This window comes from Onychostruthus taczanowskii, unplaced genomic scaffold, assembly GCF_017590055.1.
Source record: "Onychostruthus taczanowskii isolate IOZ18803 unplaced genomic scaffold, ASM1759005v1 scaffold7, whole genome shotgun sequence".
NCBI classification, from domain to species: domain Eukaryota; kingdom Metazoa; phylum Chordata; class Aves; order Passeriformes; family Passeridae; genus Onychostruthus; species Onychostruthus taczanowskii.
The window spans coordinates 14226404-14239778 of record NW_024504786.1 but is presented as its reverse complement, the minus strand read 5'-3'; the positions used below and the strand labels follow the sequence as shown (position 1 = coordinate 14239778).

Sequence of the window (13375 nt, the reverse complement as noted above, 5' to 3'; positions counted from 1 at the left end):
AGCATTCTGCTCATCTACAAATCACAATATCAGCTGTTGCCACATCTGTTAAGTGGTGGGACTTTTTAACTAAACTGCAAGAGAAGAATGCTAAAATGTCTTACTACAGAAACAAATCATTACAGCTGGAACTTCTGTGATCTTTCAGCGCAGATTAAAAACCTTAAAACATTGAAATTATGCAGAAGAAATCCTCAGCATAAAAAGGAATTTCTCAATAACACATGCAAGTATCAGGACATTGTTGAAGATCAATACACTCATTTTTTTTAATCTGAAAAGTACAATAAAGGGGTCCCTGTAGGAAAATCTCAATTTCTGAGATGGATAACTAGCAATTGAAAAGAAAAACCCTTGAATTTCTTTGTTTCTGGCAATTAAACTTTCAGCACAAACAACTGATATGTTAGTCCATTTCACTTTACTATGTTTTACAGCAGCTATTTTTAGCCATTTCAAAACTAATGGAAGAGTTGAGAGTCTACATTCCACTCTAATTAAGCCATCATCTTTAGCAGCCAACTATTTTGTACATTATAAATGCAGCAATACATATCAGAGATAATACTAACATCTGTTTTATAAGGCAAGAGGCCAAGTGGCTAAATACTAGATCCTGGTGAAGGAACCAGATTTTTTGCTTTCTAGGACTGTGTGCAACAGCAGCTTCACCAGAGCTTATGGGTTTCCCTGCTTGGTAGCTGAATCTGTTATTACAGGAAAGGGATGTATGTTTGTATTTATACCAAGGATCTGTGTCTTCATACTCTAGGATTGAGAACTCTTTCACAGTAGCCTGGGTTGTTTTATCTGAAGTTACTCAAGTTCACAGCCTGCACTCCACAACCAGCTGGAAATCCTGCTCCTGCTTTCACCTCCAGCAGTAAAAGAAGGATGGGAAAGTCTTCTTAAATCCTTTCCTCATCTTTTACAGGTGGTCAGTAGAAAAGATCACTTTTCCCTGTTGGAACTGCCACACCCAAAATTCCACTTGTAGAGATGCAGGCATCGCATTCCATGCTCTTCCAGTAAAAGTTTACGTATGAACACAGGGTTATTTATAGAAGCATTACTTCATGTCCCATTTGTCTGAGACTTCTACAGAGCATCATTGATGCACACTGTGATACATTTGAATAGTGTTTTTGCAATCTTTCTTCCTCTGATCCTTAAAATATGGTAGAAAGATTCTCATTGGCTCTTAATGTCCATTTTCTATTTAAGAATTCCCTAGGCATTATAGAATACTGAACAAATAGTATCCTGTAGGTTACTACAACAGAAGCCAAAAGAAAATTGCCTGACTTAACTGCTTTATATGCAACAGCAATGAAAAAGAGGCAGGTGATTTCACTTCCTACATGGATTGCAAAAAATTCTTAATACATTTCTAAATACAAATACGCCTAAAGCTTGGATTTTAAAACCTTTCTACATTTTCTTAGTTTTTAAGAGCCCTGATTCTTCATTGATTGCAATACAGTACTCTGTAAATCTACTTTTATATGACCTAAAATGAACATACGACTTAAATATGAATTTTGCAGTGAAAAGTGTAGAATAAAAGCCTAGGATTTTAGCAAAGGATTTCTTACTGCATACTGAACAAAATTTACTCTTTATGTTCAGCCTCAGCACCATCTCCCAAGTAAGCCATTTCCTGTCTTGCACACATACTTGCATAGGACTCCCCACCATCTAGCTCTTCCTACCAGCACAGCTCAATATCAGTTAAATAGAAAATGGGAAGCAGTGGTTTCAAAATAACCAATGCACCAACGAGACCTGTAACATAACAGAAATAAAGCAAAACAACAGTTTTTCAGTGCATCACACATAGACATACATATAAAACTAAATCTTAAAGGACATCCCATAAACCCATGCATACATAACAATGGTAAAAAGGTCTCACCTTACAAGTGCATTAAATTAGGGGAATGATGTTTTTCATACTGCTGAGTGTTCAGAAAACCCATAAGGAGACATACTTGTTATTGATCTCAATACTCTTCCTTTTCAGAGTGGGTAAGGTTACACACGCAGTCTATGTGTTTTCCAGCCACAATCATATGAATGGAACCTTGAATGTGGTATGTAACATGTTTACCCTAAATTCATCAATTTTTAATACTAAAAGCCTCACCCTATTTTACAGGGCACCTATAAACAGCAGTTTTCATATACACAATTTCAAAAAGCATCCTCATACTTGTTGCCAACGTGAATCTGATTTTGGTACGCTCATAACTTTTGAGGCATTTTTCTTCAAGGCTAAAAGTTTTCAGCTGCATTCCAGTTCTGGAGCATTTCAGTTAGCAGCTGGAGAAAAATCTTCAGGTACAACTAGAAACTGTAGCATGAAAAATCTGTTAGGCAAAAGTAGAATATTCTACTTTATTAATAACTAAGAACTATCAAAAAATTCTCTAGATATGACATTGAGCAAAACCTTAATGAAGAAACAAACGCCTTAAGCTAAGGAAAGAAAGTACTGCAGTCAGAAGCTATTTATGGTTAACCTGCTGCATTCCCCAGAGTATCTACAACGTATTCCTCTATAATGACCTGTCTAATCTAAAGCATGTCATCTTTAGGAGACAAAAATACACAAATTAACTTCTGACTGAAAAATACCAGCAGGAAGATGACTCTTACTTGATGAAAGAGACTTGTATATTTTGAAATTTAAGTGTTATGTGGTTGTGGCTATTCCCTAACTGCACTTGGAAGGGGCTGATTGTGAGTAGGTGGGGTGTGTTTTTCTGATGCTCTCTCAGGTATTGTATTAAAGAGAAAAGGAGAAAAATAAAAATCAGTCTCTGTAATAAAAAAAAAAGAAATTTAACTACAAAAATAAAGTACAGTCTCAATCTGTATACACCATTTTCCAAATTAAGCTAAGATACTATATTTAGCTCAGGCTACCATCCTCTCAACTCCAAACATCTCTGACCTCTCTGAGCATTACTGGCTTCTTTTTCATGCCCTTTGCACTGTTTTACCCAGCCAGGACACAATGAGCCAGCATTATTATGAACCTTCTGGGGTACAGCAGCCAATGCTTCTGCCTAGGCACAGGTCCTCCCCATTTTCTGAAGATGCCAGAACCACAGCCAGATAACCCTGAGTGAGGAAGGGGCAGCTCTGTTCATTCCCAGTATGTGCCACTAAAATGCTCACTGTCTTTGTATCTCAGGTTTGCAGAAATTCCCAGGAGATGTACACTCTGTACTAAGTATATTAATTACAGTAAAGAAACATATATATTTCAGGACCGTAGACAGATTATTTTATAACACTGGAAAAATTAATAGAAGTAATTAGAAACATCTGACATTTCCCATGTACATTGTTGGCAAAGTGCAAGATCAAAATTAGTGGAATAATTTGCAGAAAAAACTACATGTCAGATATAAATGAAGAAGAAAATTCAGCTCCATAGTTCAGAAAATGTATGTGAATCACTTCAGAATATGGATGCCTGTAGTTAAGTTTTAAAAATCTGCTTACTTCAAGTACTGTATAAACCTTAAATGGACACTGAATTAATTAAAGCAACAGATGGGAAGGAAGGCAAATAATAAAGAAAATAAATGCTACTTTTGAGCTCATAAAACAGTATAGTTTATTGTAGAAAGAAAAATAATTGCAAAAATAGGAGATCATGAGTAGAACTTGGATCTCCCTTGCTTTTCTTTCATACCCAAGGTCACCTAATTCAAGAATGTCACTGGAGTTAAAGAAATCAATTCCACATACATAGAAACTGCTGCCCTGACACTCACTGAGTTGCTGCCACTAAAAAGGAACACTTCAAATTAGTTAGTCTGGCTGCTAACCTGAAAAATACATGATGATACTGGATACCCCTCTACAGCAGGCCATCATTCCTTTTCTTCCTGCACTTAAGAATCTTCTAAGGATTAAATAAAGAATCTGTTAGAATTAGTTTAATTGAAACTTGAGAATATATTCACTTGCTCTCTTGTACGGAACCCTAATACAGATAAAGACCAAATTCTAAAGTAATTAAATTGACAATTGCAAATTGTTTAAGCATTATGTAGCATGTTACAAGCAAGGGCAGAATTAAGAAAGGAATTTGCCCCCAAAACAAAAAAATTAACTGCTAATAAATGCCATGTACTTTGCCATAGATTAATATTTTATCTGAAAAATGCACATACAAAACGAAAAGGAAAAAAGTCAGATCAAGGTGTTCCTTTGTGAAGTGACTTGCTTATACACTGAGGAATCATATATGAACCAGCTTGATAAAAATGAGTAGTTAAAACTAAATTTTTCACCCAACAGAAAAATACTTAGTTTGACTCACACTAACTTGCCTGAATAAAGAAGTAGAGTACAATTAAAAAACCCTCTGAAAGAAATGATGTTTTTCTAATATCGAAGCACTGTCCGCTTAAATTTTCAAAATGTCATGTTCCTATCTCTTCAGGAGATGAGGAACCAAAGATGCAAATCATAGCAACTTGAAGAAAACTCCCTAAATAATGAGTTAAGTTTCAATTAAAAATTTTAAATAATCTTTCTGAGGACCCCTAGTTATGGATATCATAATTTGCAAATCATAACTTTTGACATCCAAGCATTTTCGGCCTAAAACAACAGCTTCATATGATCTTATAAATAAGCAACAAACAAACTCAAATATTGAAGGAAACATGTTTCCATTAAAGGAGATTGCTGAGTCCCAAATGGGCAGCAGTTCAAGAATGCTACACGAGTAGTCAGGCATGTACGATTTACAGTACTTTTACTTTTCTACTGCTGTCACTAAGTTTAGAATATGTCTACAAAAAGGCCTTGCTGATTTTAAAATGTTCTGTAGATCAGTATGCTTGTTTTTGTATTTTTCAATACAACTCTCTGAAACTTTGGCTTCTGTAACCTTTTGCTAGAATCTGGTTGACTCTATTGGGTCTCCCCATCCGATTATGCCCATGTCATTCCTGACGTGCTCTGGATGGGCTGCAGGCAGCACACACCCTTACAGCTTCAGAGGTTAATAATACTTGTCAGAAAAGCTGACACTTCTTTGTCATAATTTATCTTCTAATTTTAGCTTCCACAATTTGAATATTAGGAAAGAAAGAATCTTGTCATGCCATATGCAGATCCATCTATAAAGGAAACATCCTCTTAAAACATATTCCACTTCATTGTTTTGCAGTGTCTTCCCATATAAATAAACATATGAAGTTGAAAAGCAGTGGATGGTTTTGCATATTATGCTTGTAGAAAGCAACAGGCCACACAGTCAATTTGCATTCCTTCTAAATTCTCAGCAATAGATTTATTTGGATGCTTTTGGGCTTATGTTACTCAAAAATCCAGTTGATAACATGTGTTACAATGATGAAAAAGAAACTTCAATCTCATATCTAGTAAGCGCAGTGATGCAAATAGGGCAAGTCCTAAAATCTATCATAAAAGGAAGTGGTTATGTTCCTCTTCCTGCAGAAGAGAAGTAAGAAAGGTAGAAAAACAGAACCAAGCAAGTTTTTTTATCATTTTTCTAAGGACCGGCATAAAACTTATAGCCTACATTACAGAAATAAGCTTCTTGTTACCAGAGAGCTTTGGAACACCTGGAATCACCAAAAACAATCTCCTCATTTATTTTAAACACAATCTTTCACCTCAACAGCACAAACACAAAAGAATACATTCAGGGTTTTTAAGTACAGGGAAAATGAGAAAGAATTGATAATTTTGGAATTAATTCAACACAAGAACATTGAAAACGTGTAATCACTTTGTTACCTCAAACTCCTTACTTCTGCACCAGATTTTTAGGCCTTTTCTTCCCCCAGATTTGGCTAGACCTCTGAAACACAGAATCAATCTTGCACACAGTAGTTCAAAGTCCTCTAAGTGGTGCTTTAATTGATGCTCATGTGACCATTCAGAGATATTTCCCTATAGCAAACATTCAGCTCATCACCGTATGGGGTTTATTTCCCTACTGAATATTCAAATGTCTCACACTTACCAAGCTACTCATTAACTGACAAATGTATTCATACCAAGCTGTATATAATATCTCAGTCTCTTCATTATCTTTATGGACAGTACATTTACAGCATTACTTCCAAAATACTTTGTCTTCACTCCAAAATTCAATCCCATCCATTTCAATTGTACACTCACTTTTTCTTCCATTTCAGTTAGAGAAATAACAAAAAGAGTCAAGATTTTTCAAAACTACTTCTTGCATTGAGTGCATAAAAGGTTTAACAGCAAAGGCTTACCACTTCTAAAAGTTAGCTAATAAACTTGGGGTTATATTGCTACACTATCAGACCAACAGGTTTTCACTGTCACATGCATATTGTGAGACTTTCTGCTTGAAGAACGTCAAGATGTAAAAGAATTGCCACAGACACTGCTTGGACTGCTCATGATCTGCATATTCACCTGCAGCAGAATTGGACTCTACACAGTCCTTAGCTGTGAATCTGTAATCCCATAAACATTTTACTGCATGAACCACCACTGCAGGCAATAAAAAGCATCCTAAAGAACAAGTAGTCCTGACCTCCCCTAACAATTTGTTCCTGTTCCAGACCACTCACTGATATATGCAGTACAAATTTTTATATGGCCACACAGTGAACTGCAATTATGAACATGATCTGGCTGAAAACTAATCTAGGGGTAAAAAAACCCCATCAAAACAAAACAACAGAATCTGTTCACCATATAGCTGCCTGTGCAAATGTAAAGCAACATAATATGGCACATGCTTCCTTTCAGCAGTGGTACCAGCTGACAGTCTGACACTTTCTTTGAGCAACAGACTTAAGTCTGTATAGGCAAAGCTTCCAATTCCATCACAACATCATCAATGAACCAACTAGAACATCTCCAGTGAAGAAAACAAGGCTTAAAAGAATCCATAGGAATTGGAGGTAGAAGAAGCAAACTAATTTAGTCATGTCCATATTAAGGTTGTTACTAACCCTGATTTGTATGTTGGGCCAGAGCACGCTGTCCCTGTGTCTTGCCACATACCAGCTTTTCTTCATGCACAAAAAAAGAACAGGGAAATGCCACATGTATTGAACTTCCACAGCCCAGCCCTTTCCAGTCATCATTTCTTAATCGGTACCTATGTGATAGCTAGCTATGTATCTACAGTAAAATAACAAAGGCTTTTAGTATGGATATACTTGGCCTAGGAAAATACACTTCTTCTAATATTCCTATTTTTCCCTGCCCAGTGGAAGCAACAAATTCCACTGCTGAGATCACAGTTTTGCCATCTCCGTGCATCCACTCCAGAAGGGCTCAGTGAGCTGCAGCAGCAGTAAACAGGAAGTACAGCCACAGTGGGCAAAATGCTGATACAAAGCATAGGAAACTGTATCTATACCTAACATCAAGAAAAAGTAAGGCGTGGCCTGCTCTAAAAAACAATCAGCTCACCACTACCCAGCTGGTGGTCCCACATCTGAGCCATAGTAACCGATCACATGAACACTCTCAGCTCACCCTACTGATCAAGTTAAATGCACTATCTCGAATAGCTCATTTCAGCCTCTTCTATTAAGCAGAGTAGAACAGCAGCAGAACTCCCAGCAAAGCTGGCCCATTTAGCTGAACATAAGCCTGCAAATGCACACTACTATCCTGTTCATGTGAGTGTCTCCCCACCACAGAAACCTCAGCCCTCTCATCCTCACCAGCTACCAGAATTTGCATGGCGAACCTGATGGATGCCACAAAACTTCCTTAGTTTGACATACAGTCAGAGAATTCCTGAAAGTTTGGAAAATCATCCCACAAAATCACGAGAAAACTGAGAGAGCAGTACTTTGCCCCGAAGAATGTACTCCAAGACTGCCATGCAAATAGTTTAATTCACTGGTGAGGTGTCAAACAGTAAGTACCTGGTAGCTGGGAAAAGGCAGTAACAAAAACTGTGTCAATTTGTGTCACTGTGACATAATTGTATCGCTGCAGTTCAAATAAACAAACATATCACATCTGCTGGTACTTGTAAGGACAGGTCTAAAGCATTTCATTAGCTAATGGCATTATTAGTTTCTGTTTCAATGTAGTACTTCTCAATCATACCTCAAAGTAACAGAAGCCATGGATTCAATTCTACAATATAAATCTCATTTCCTTAAAAAGAACCTCCCTCACCCACACCAAACACTAGCAAAGATGCTTTTTTGCTTGTGCCAGGAACTGCAGACCAAGCATTAATAATTAAAGCTTCAAAGTACCATACAAATGGTTTGCCCATGCTACAGCACAGTATCATGAGAGATGCTTCAGCTCAGTCTGTTCCTGAACCCATCCACTTATTTACATGGACCCCTGTAGTGAAAAAACAGAACAAACAAAAAGCCTACCATCAACAAATTTGTACCAGCTGTACAAGTGTGTACAAAAAAAAAAAAAAAAGAAAAAGAAAACAGACTGAGCCCTCCACTGCACATAACACATACAAGACTTTGTTACTCTGAATCTATGTAGAGGTCTTAGTCTGTAAATCAACACTGAGGCATTGATGAAGAAATCCTTAATCCCAACATGAAATCCTCAAACCACCATTTCCCAATGTCAAGGACATATTTATCTAGTTATTCTACTGCAGATTTTAGGTTACATTGTAATGAATGACCTTCACAATGTATAAAACTCTTCCAGAAGAGCTACTGCATATAGCATAACTAAATACTTTTCTACTAGCCATCACTAATAATTTGTCTTGAGTTAAAGTAACAGATCTGGGTCCCAAAAAGACAGCTACTCTGATAAAAAAAATTCAGTCAAATGTATACAAGTCTAAATGATATACAAGTTCCTGTGTTAACAGGAAGACTAACAGAATTCAAAAAAAGAAAAAAAAAAACACCCCAAAACAAAACCAGAAACTCCACCCATCGACCTACCAAAAGGTATTTTAAGGACTGTTTAAGTTCCACCGAGAATAGGATGCATATTTTGCTAATACAAGATTTGAACCCAGGAATGTTTAAAGAGTAATATACATCCACAAATAGAAAAAAAAAAACCCAGAAGTTCTTCTCTAAATCCACCAATGGTGAAAACATTTGTAGGGACCTAAGAAGTCCCAAGCAGCTGTACATACATTTTCCTTTCTAAACTGCAATTGACTAATTCAGGATATTTTCGCCTGAATGTGACATTCTTTGCTCCTGAAGAAACAAGAGTCATTCAAAATTATTTAAAGCTAATGTGTCCTAGCTGAATATTATTTGAAGGCAGTCTTCCTGCTGAGTGTTCAGCCCAATTACAATGTTTCTTCAAAACAGATTAATTAGGTTACTTGTACCTTTTTACAGTGTCCTTAGGCACTTGACCACAGCTAATAATAAATGCCCAGTACTTTCTAACACCAAAAAAGCAGGCATCATTACCTCTATTCTAAAGATGAGGAAATGGAGACATGAGTAAGCAAAGCCATCTGCCTAATGTCACCCAGCTGAGAGAAGAGAAGCCAGGAATGAAATACAGGTTTCCAGAGTCCCAGCTAGTAGTTTAACAAGTACAAGTACCCAATTTTATACACATTTATATACAAAACATAGTTGTATAACTTCAGACTCAACTGTCCAATTTGTATCATGCAGACCAATAATACACTAAGCATTGTTCAGTCACATTAATTTGACAGATATTCTTGCCCTAGATATGAAATGGAAAAATAAAACAAATCAAAAACTATACCGGATGTACCATCATATAATCCTAATTTACAAATTTCAGTTGTGGTACTGTTCATCACTTATTTAAAAAAAAATTACCGTGGCCTTTGAACATGGTTCTGTCAGGAAATTTATGCTTTACGATCCCTAAGTACAGCACCTTAGGAAATTAGGTGCCCATGGTATTAAAACAAAATATCCATTAAAAAAGTCCCTTTATGCTGACCAGTATAAAGACATTTTTCACAATGTTCTGTAATATCAAAAATATGTATGATGGTTGAGTTTGAAAAATTAATTCCAGGAAGAGACTTTAATATTTCCATTTGAAGTAATGGAGGGTTTGTTACATGTTTGTTCATTTCAGGGCATAGCCCAAGCTCTCTATCTCGACCAAACAATTTCATTTAAGCAAATAAACCCACGTAATATACTTTTTCCCTGATATTAAACAAGTATTGCTTTGCGAAACACAGCTTTGAGCGGAGTGAAAATTCTTGTAAAATAAATCCTGTAGCATTAACAATAAAAGCCCCAAGTTTAGAAGATTTACAGTACTGTCTAGAAAAGAAGAGGTAGTGAACACCTAGAAGTAGACAAGTGTAATCACTGTGCATACACAATGGTTTCATTTAAATACTCTAAGCAATAATTTCTGTTAACCCAGCCATACCAATTTACTATGCTGACATCTACCATCACTGCCAAGAAAGCATACACACTTCACAAAACAAAAAAAACCCTCTTTAATAATGATTTGAAAAAAACAAACCAAAATTTTTTTCCATAAAAAACTTCAAAATATTTTATTTTGTGGATGCCTTATTTAACAAACTACAGCACCATATGTTAGTTTAATTTCTTTGAAGAAACAGAGTTGGCACTTCCACCAGGAAGCAAAGAGTTAAAGACTGTGCAATTAACCTGAGAGCAAGCACTGGAGAGCCTAGTTTACCTGGTGTACAAAGTTTTAAGGGATGCAAGCCCAGAGAAGGACAGCAGAATTTTGGAAGGGAAGGCAATATCAGCAATACTGGTTCTTACCCAAGCTCATTCCTCCTCCTACTAAAGAACCTGTACTGGAGATAAAAGGAGGTAAAAAAGGGTAATCTGGCTTTATGTAATCTTTCAATCTTTAGTAATCAGGCAATTTTACTGGTGAAGCTACCAGAACAAACTAAAAAGAGGATTTGCTTATTGCCAAGTTTACCTTGTACTTTGCATTTGCTAACTACTGAGAAATAAGCATTGCATTTTTCACCTTGAACAGACTTAAATATAAAACTTGCTAAGTAGCAAGACATACTTTCCACATCTCACTATCAGTCTGTAAAATGTTTAAAGTAAAATAAAATATAGAAGAATGGATACAATATTTGGCAGAAAAAGCAGGACAGAAATATCAAGTGGGTATTTGCTAGCAGAGATTTAAAAGAAATTGTTCTATCTGATATGGCATCACTTATTTAAAATACAAAACTCATTGTGAGAAGTGAGATCTGGGGTCTATTTAAGGCCTGTTTAATTAAGCCTTCGAAACAAGGACATGTCCCTCATCTATGTTTTACCACTTTTTAGCAACTAGTTATTTTGCTCTTTCCTTTTTCATATTTTCTCAGAATCCACTTCACATCCTGTTAGTCAGTAGCTGTGACAGTCTGCAAATCTTTCTGTCAGGAGCATTCAATTGATTCATAACTGCTGATCCACTTCATGCCAAGCTAACAGTTTCCTTACAGCACGCTGGAGTACACAGGGCTCTCATAACCAGGTGCACACAGCACAAAGCAATGTGTTATATTGATCACTGACTGATACTTTTGTGTCAGGAACAAACTTGGCATTTACACTGAGCGTAGCTTGTTTTCAGAAAGTTTTCACATCTATTAACAAAACATTTAGACCACACATCACCCATGATCTAGATCAGCCCATGGCCTTGACCCTTTAAACTTTTACTGAAGCCATGAATTCTACAACTTCCTCATCTTTCTGTGCAGGATTGCAATATGCAAGCAAAAGTCTGTTTCACATATAAGCACTTTTAAAGTTAGTTCTTATGATTGAGGAAGTTCCCTCCTGAAGAAACACGAGTGAAATGGCGTATCTCACACTACACTCTAGTTCCCTTTGCTTTCAGACCACACCACTAAAGCAACGTTTATGTACAGGTATATGAAGAGCAATTTGTTCTGAGGTATTCTCAAGCAGAACTACACTGATGCCTTTGCATTTCACTGCTAATAGACGGCATGGCAGACATGCCATCTTTACAGCAGCTCTATCTAATATGAAAGTTCCTCTTAAAAATACCTAAAAAAGTTAGCAATTCACAAAGCTTAAACCCCACTGGCATTCCGATGTTAATTTAACCTGTCTTGTGCAAGAAACTGTATTTATTAATACAGAAGTCATCATAGAAAATGGAACAGATAGTGCAACCCAAGAATCTAATCCATCCTAGGTTTTTTGGTTGTTTGGTGGGTTTTTGTTTGGTTGGTTATTTTTTTTTTTTTTTAATTAGTATCACTGTCAGTCTCACCTTTCAGGAAAAAAAGTAACAAAACAAAACCAAAACCAACCTTTCCAATCCCCCCAAAGAAAAATCTCCACTCATTTCTGTTTAAAATAATTGGAACCCTGCTTTGGGTACTTCTACAGAAATGTTGCTTCCATTTAGCTTACTTGAAACACTACTATAGTTAGTCATTCACACAGCTCTCTACTTCAAACAGGTTTACAAGCTTATGTATCATCGTATCAAGTTTGTATTAACATACTGTTTCTTCCGAGGCACTTATGAGCCACTGATTAAAGTTCAGCATTTTAGATGGATTCTTAGCCTTCAGCCATCTCATGTGCTACAATATTAAGCAGACTCCTACATCTGTTGTGCCTTCTCTTCCTTTGCTATTCAAGTGAGCACACCTCCAACATTCAGAACTACAGAACTTAACAGCATTACATAAATAAAATTACTTTTTTTTTTTTAAACATGCCTTTCTAATTTTTATTTGACCATTAAATTCAATACTTTCCATTTATGGACTTCTTACTTTGGTTCATTGTCCAATTAATGAATTCAGAGACACATTCTTTGCCTGGGTAAACATAACAACTTGCATGGATTTAGTGATGCATATTTAAAAAAAAAAAAAAAGAAAAGAAAAGAAAAGCAAGCTTTTTTCTGAACAAGGAAGCTGAAGAGGTAGCAGGTTGTGCTGACATTTAAAGATAAGAGCACCAAAGTGAAGCTCCGGAACTGCATCTAACCTTGCAGCTGACAAGAAGAAAAGTAACAGTTGCACAGGCAACCAAAACCGGTCAAATTACAGGGATGGAAACCTCTAAGCCTTGAGCTTTCAACCTTTAACAGTGTTGCGGGGTCTTTTGGGATTGTTTTTTCGTAATGACAAGAACCCTTGCCGTGCGACAAATCAAGTCGATCGCACCAATTTCTCCTCTTCCCGAGCTCAGCGTTCAAGGCCTACAAGAAGGAAGCTGCCCCGGCTCCTGCGCGGTGCCGCGTCCAGAGGAGAGAGAGGCTCTTCGCCTGACCCTGACGCGGGCGTGGGGTGGCCACCGGGAGCCCTCTGGGCCCGGCCCGGACGAGCGCCGTGCCCCGGGTGGGGGGGAGGGCGAGAGCTGCGGCCCCCGTAGCGGCT

The 13375-nt window shown here is 37.0% G+C and overlaps 1 protein-coding gene across 1 annotated transcript in view; it reads right to left on the bottom strand.

Annotated features, from left to right (window-relative positions):
• The window catches only part of PKN2 (protein kinase N2), a 53708-nt gene that overhangs the window by 39610 nt on the left and 723 nt on the right, over positions 1–13375 (bottom strand).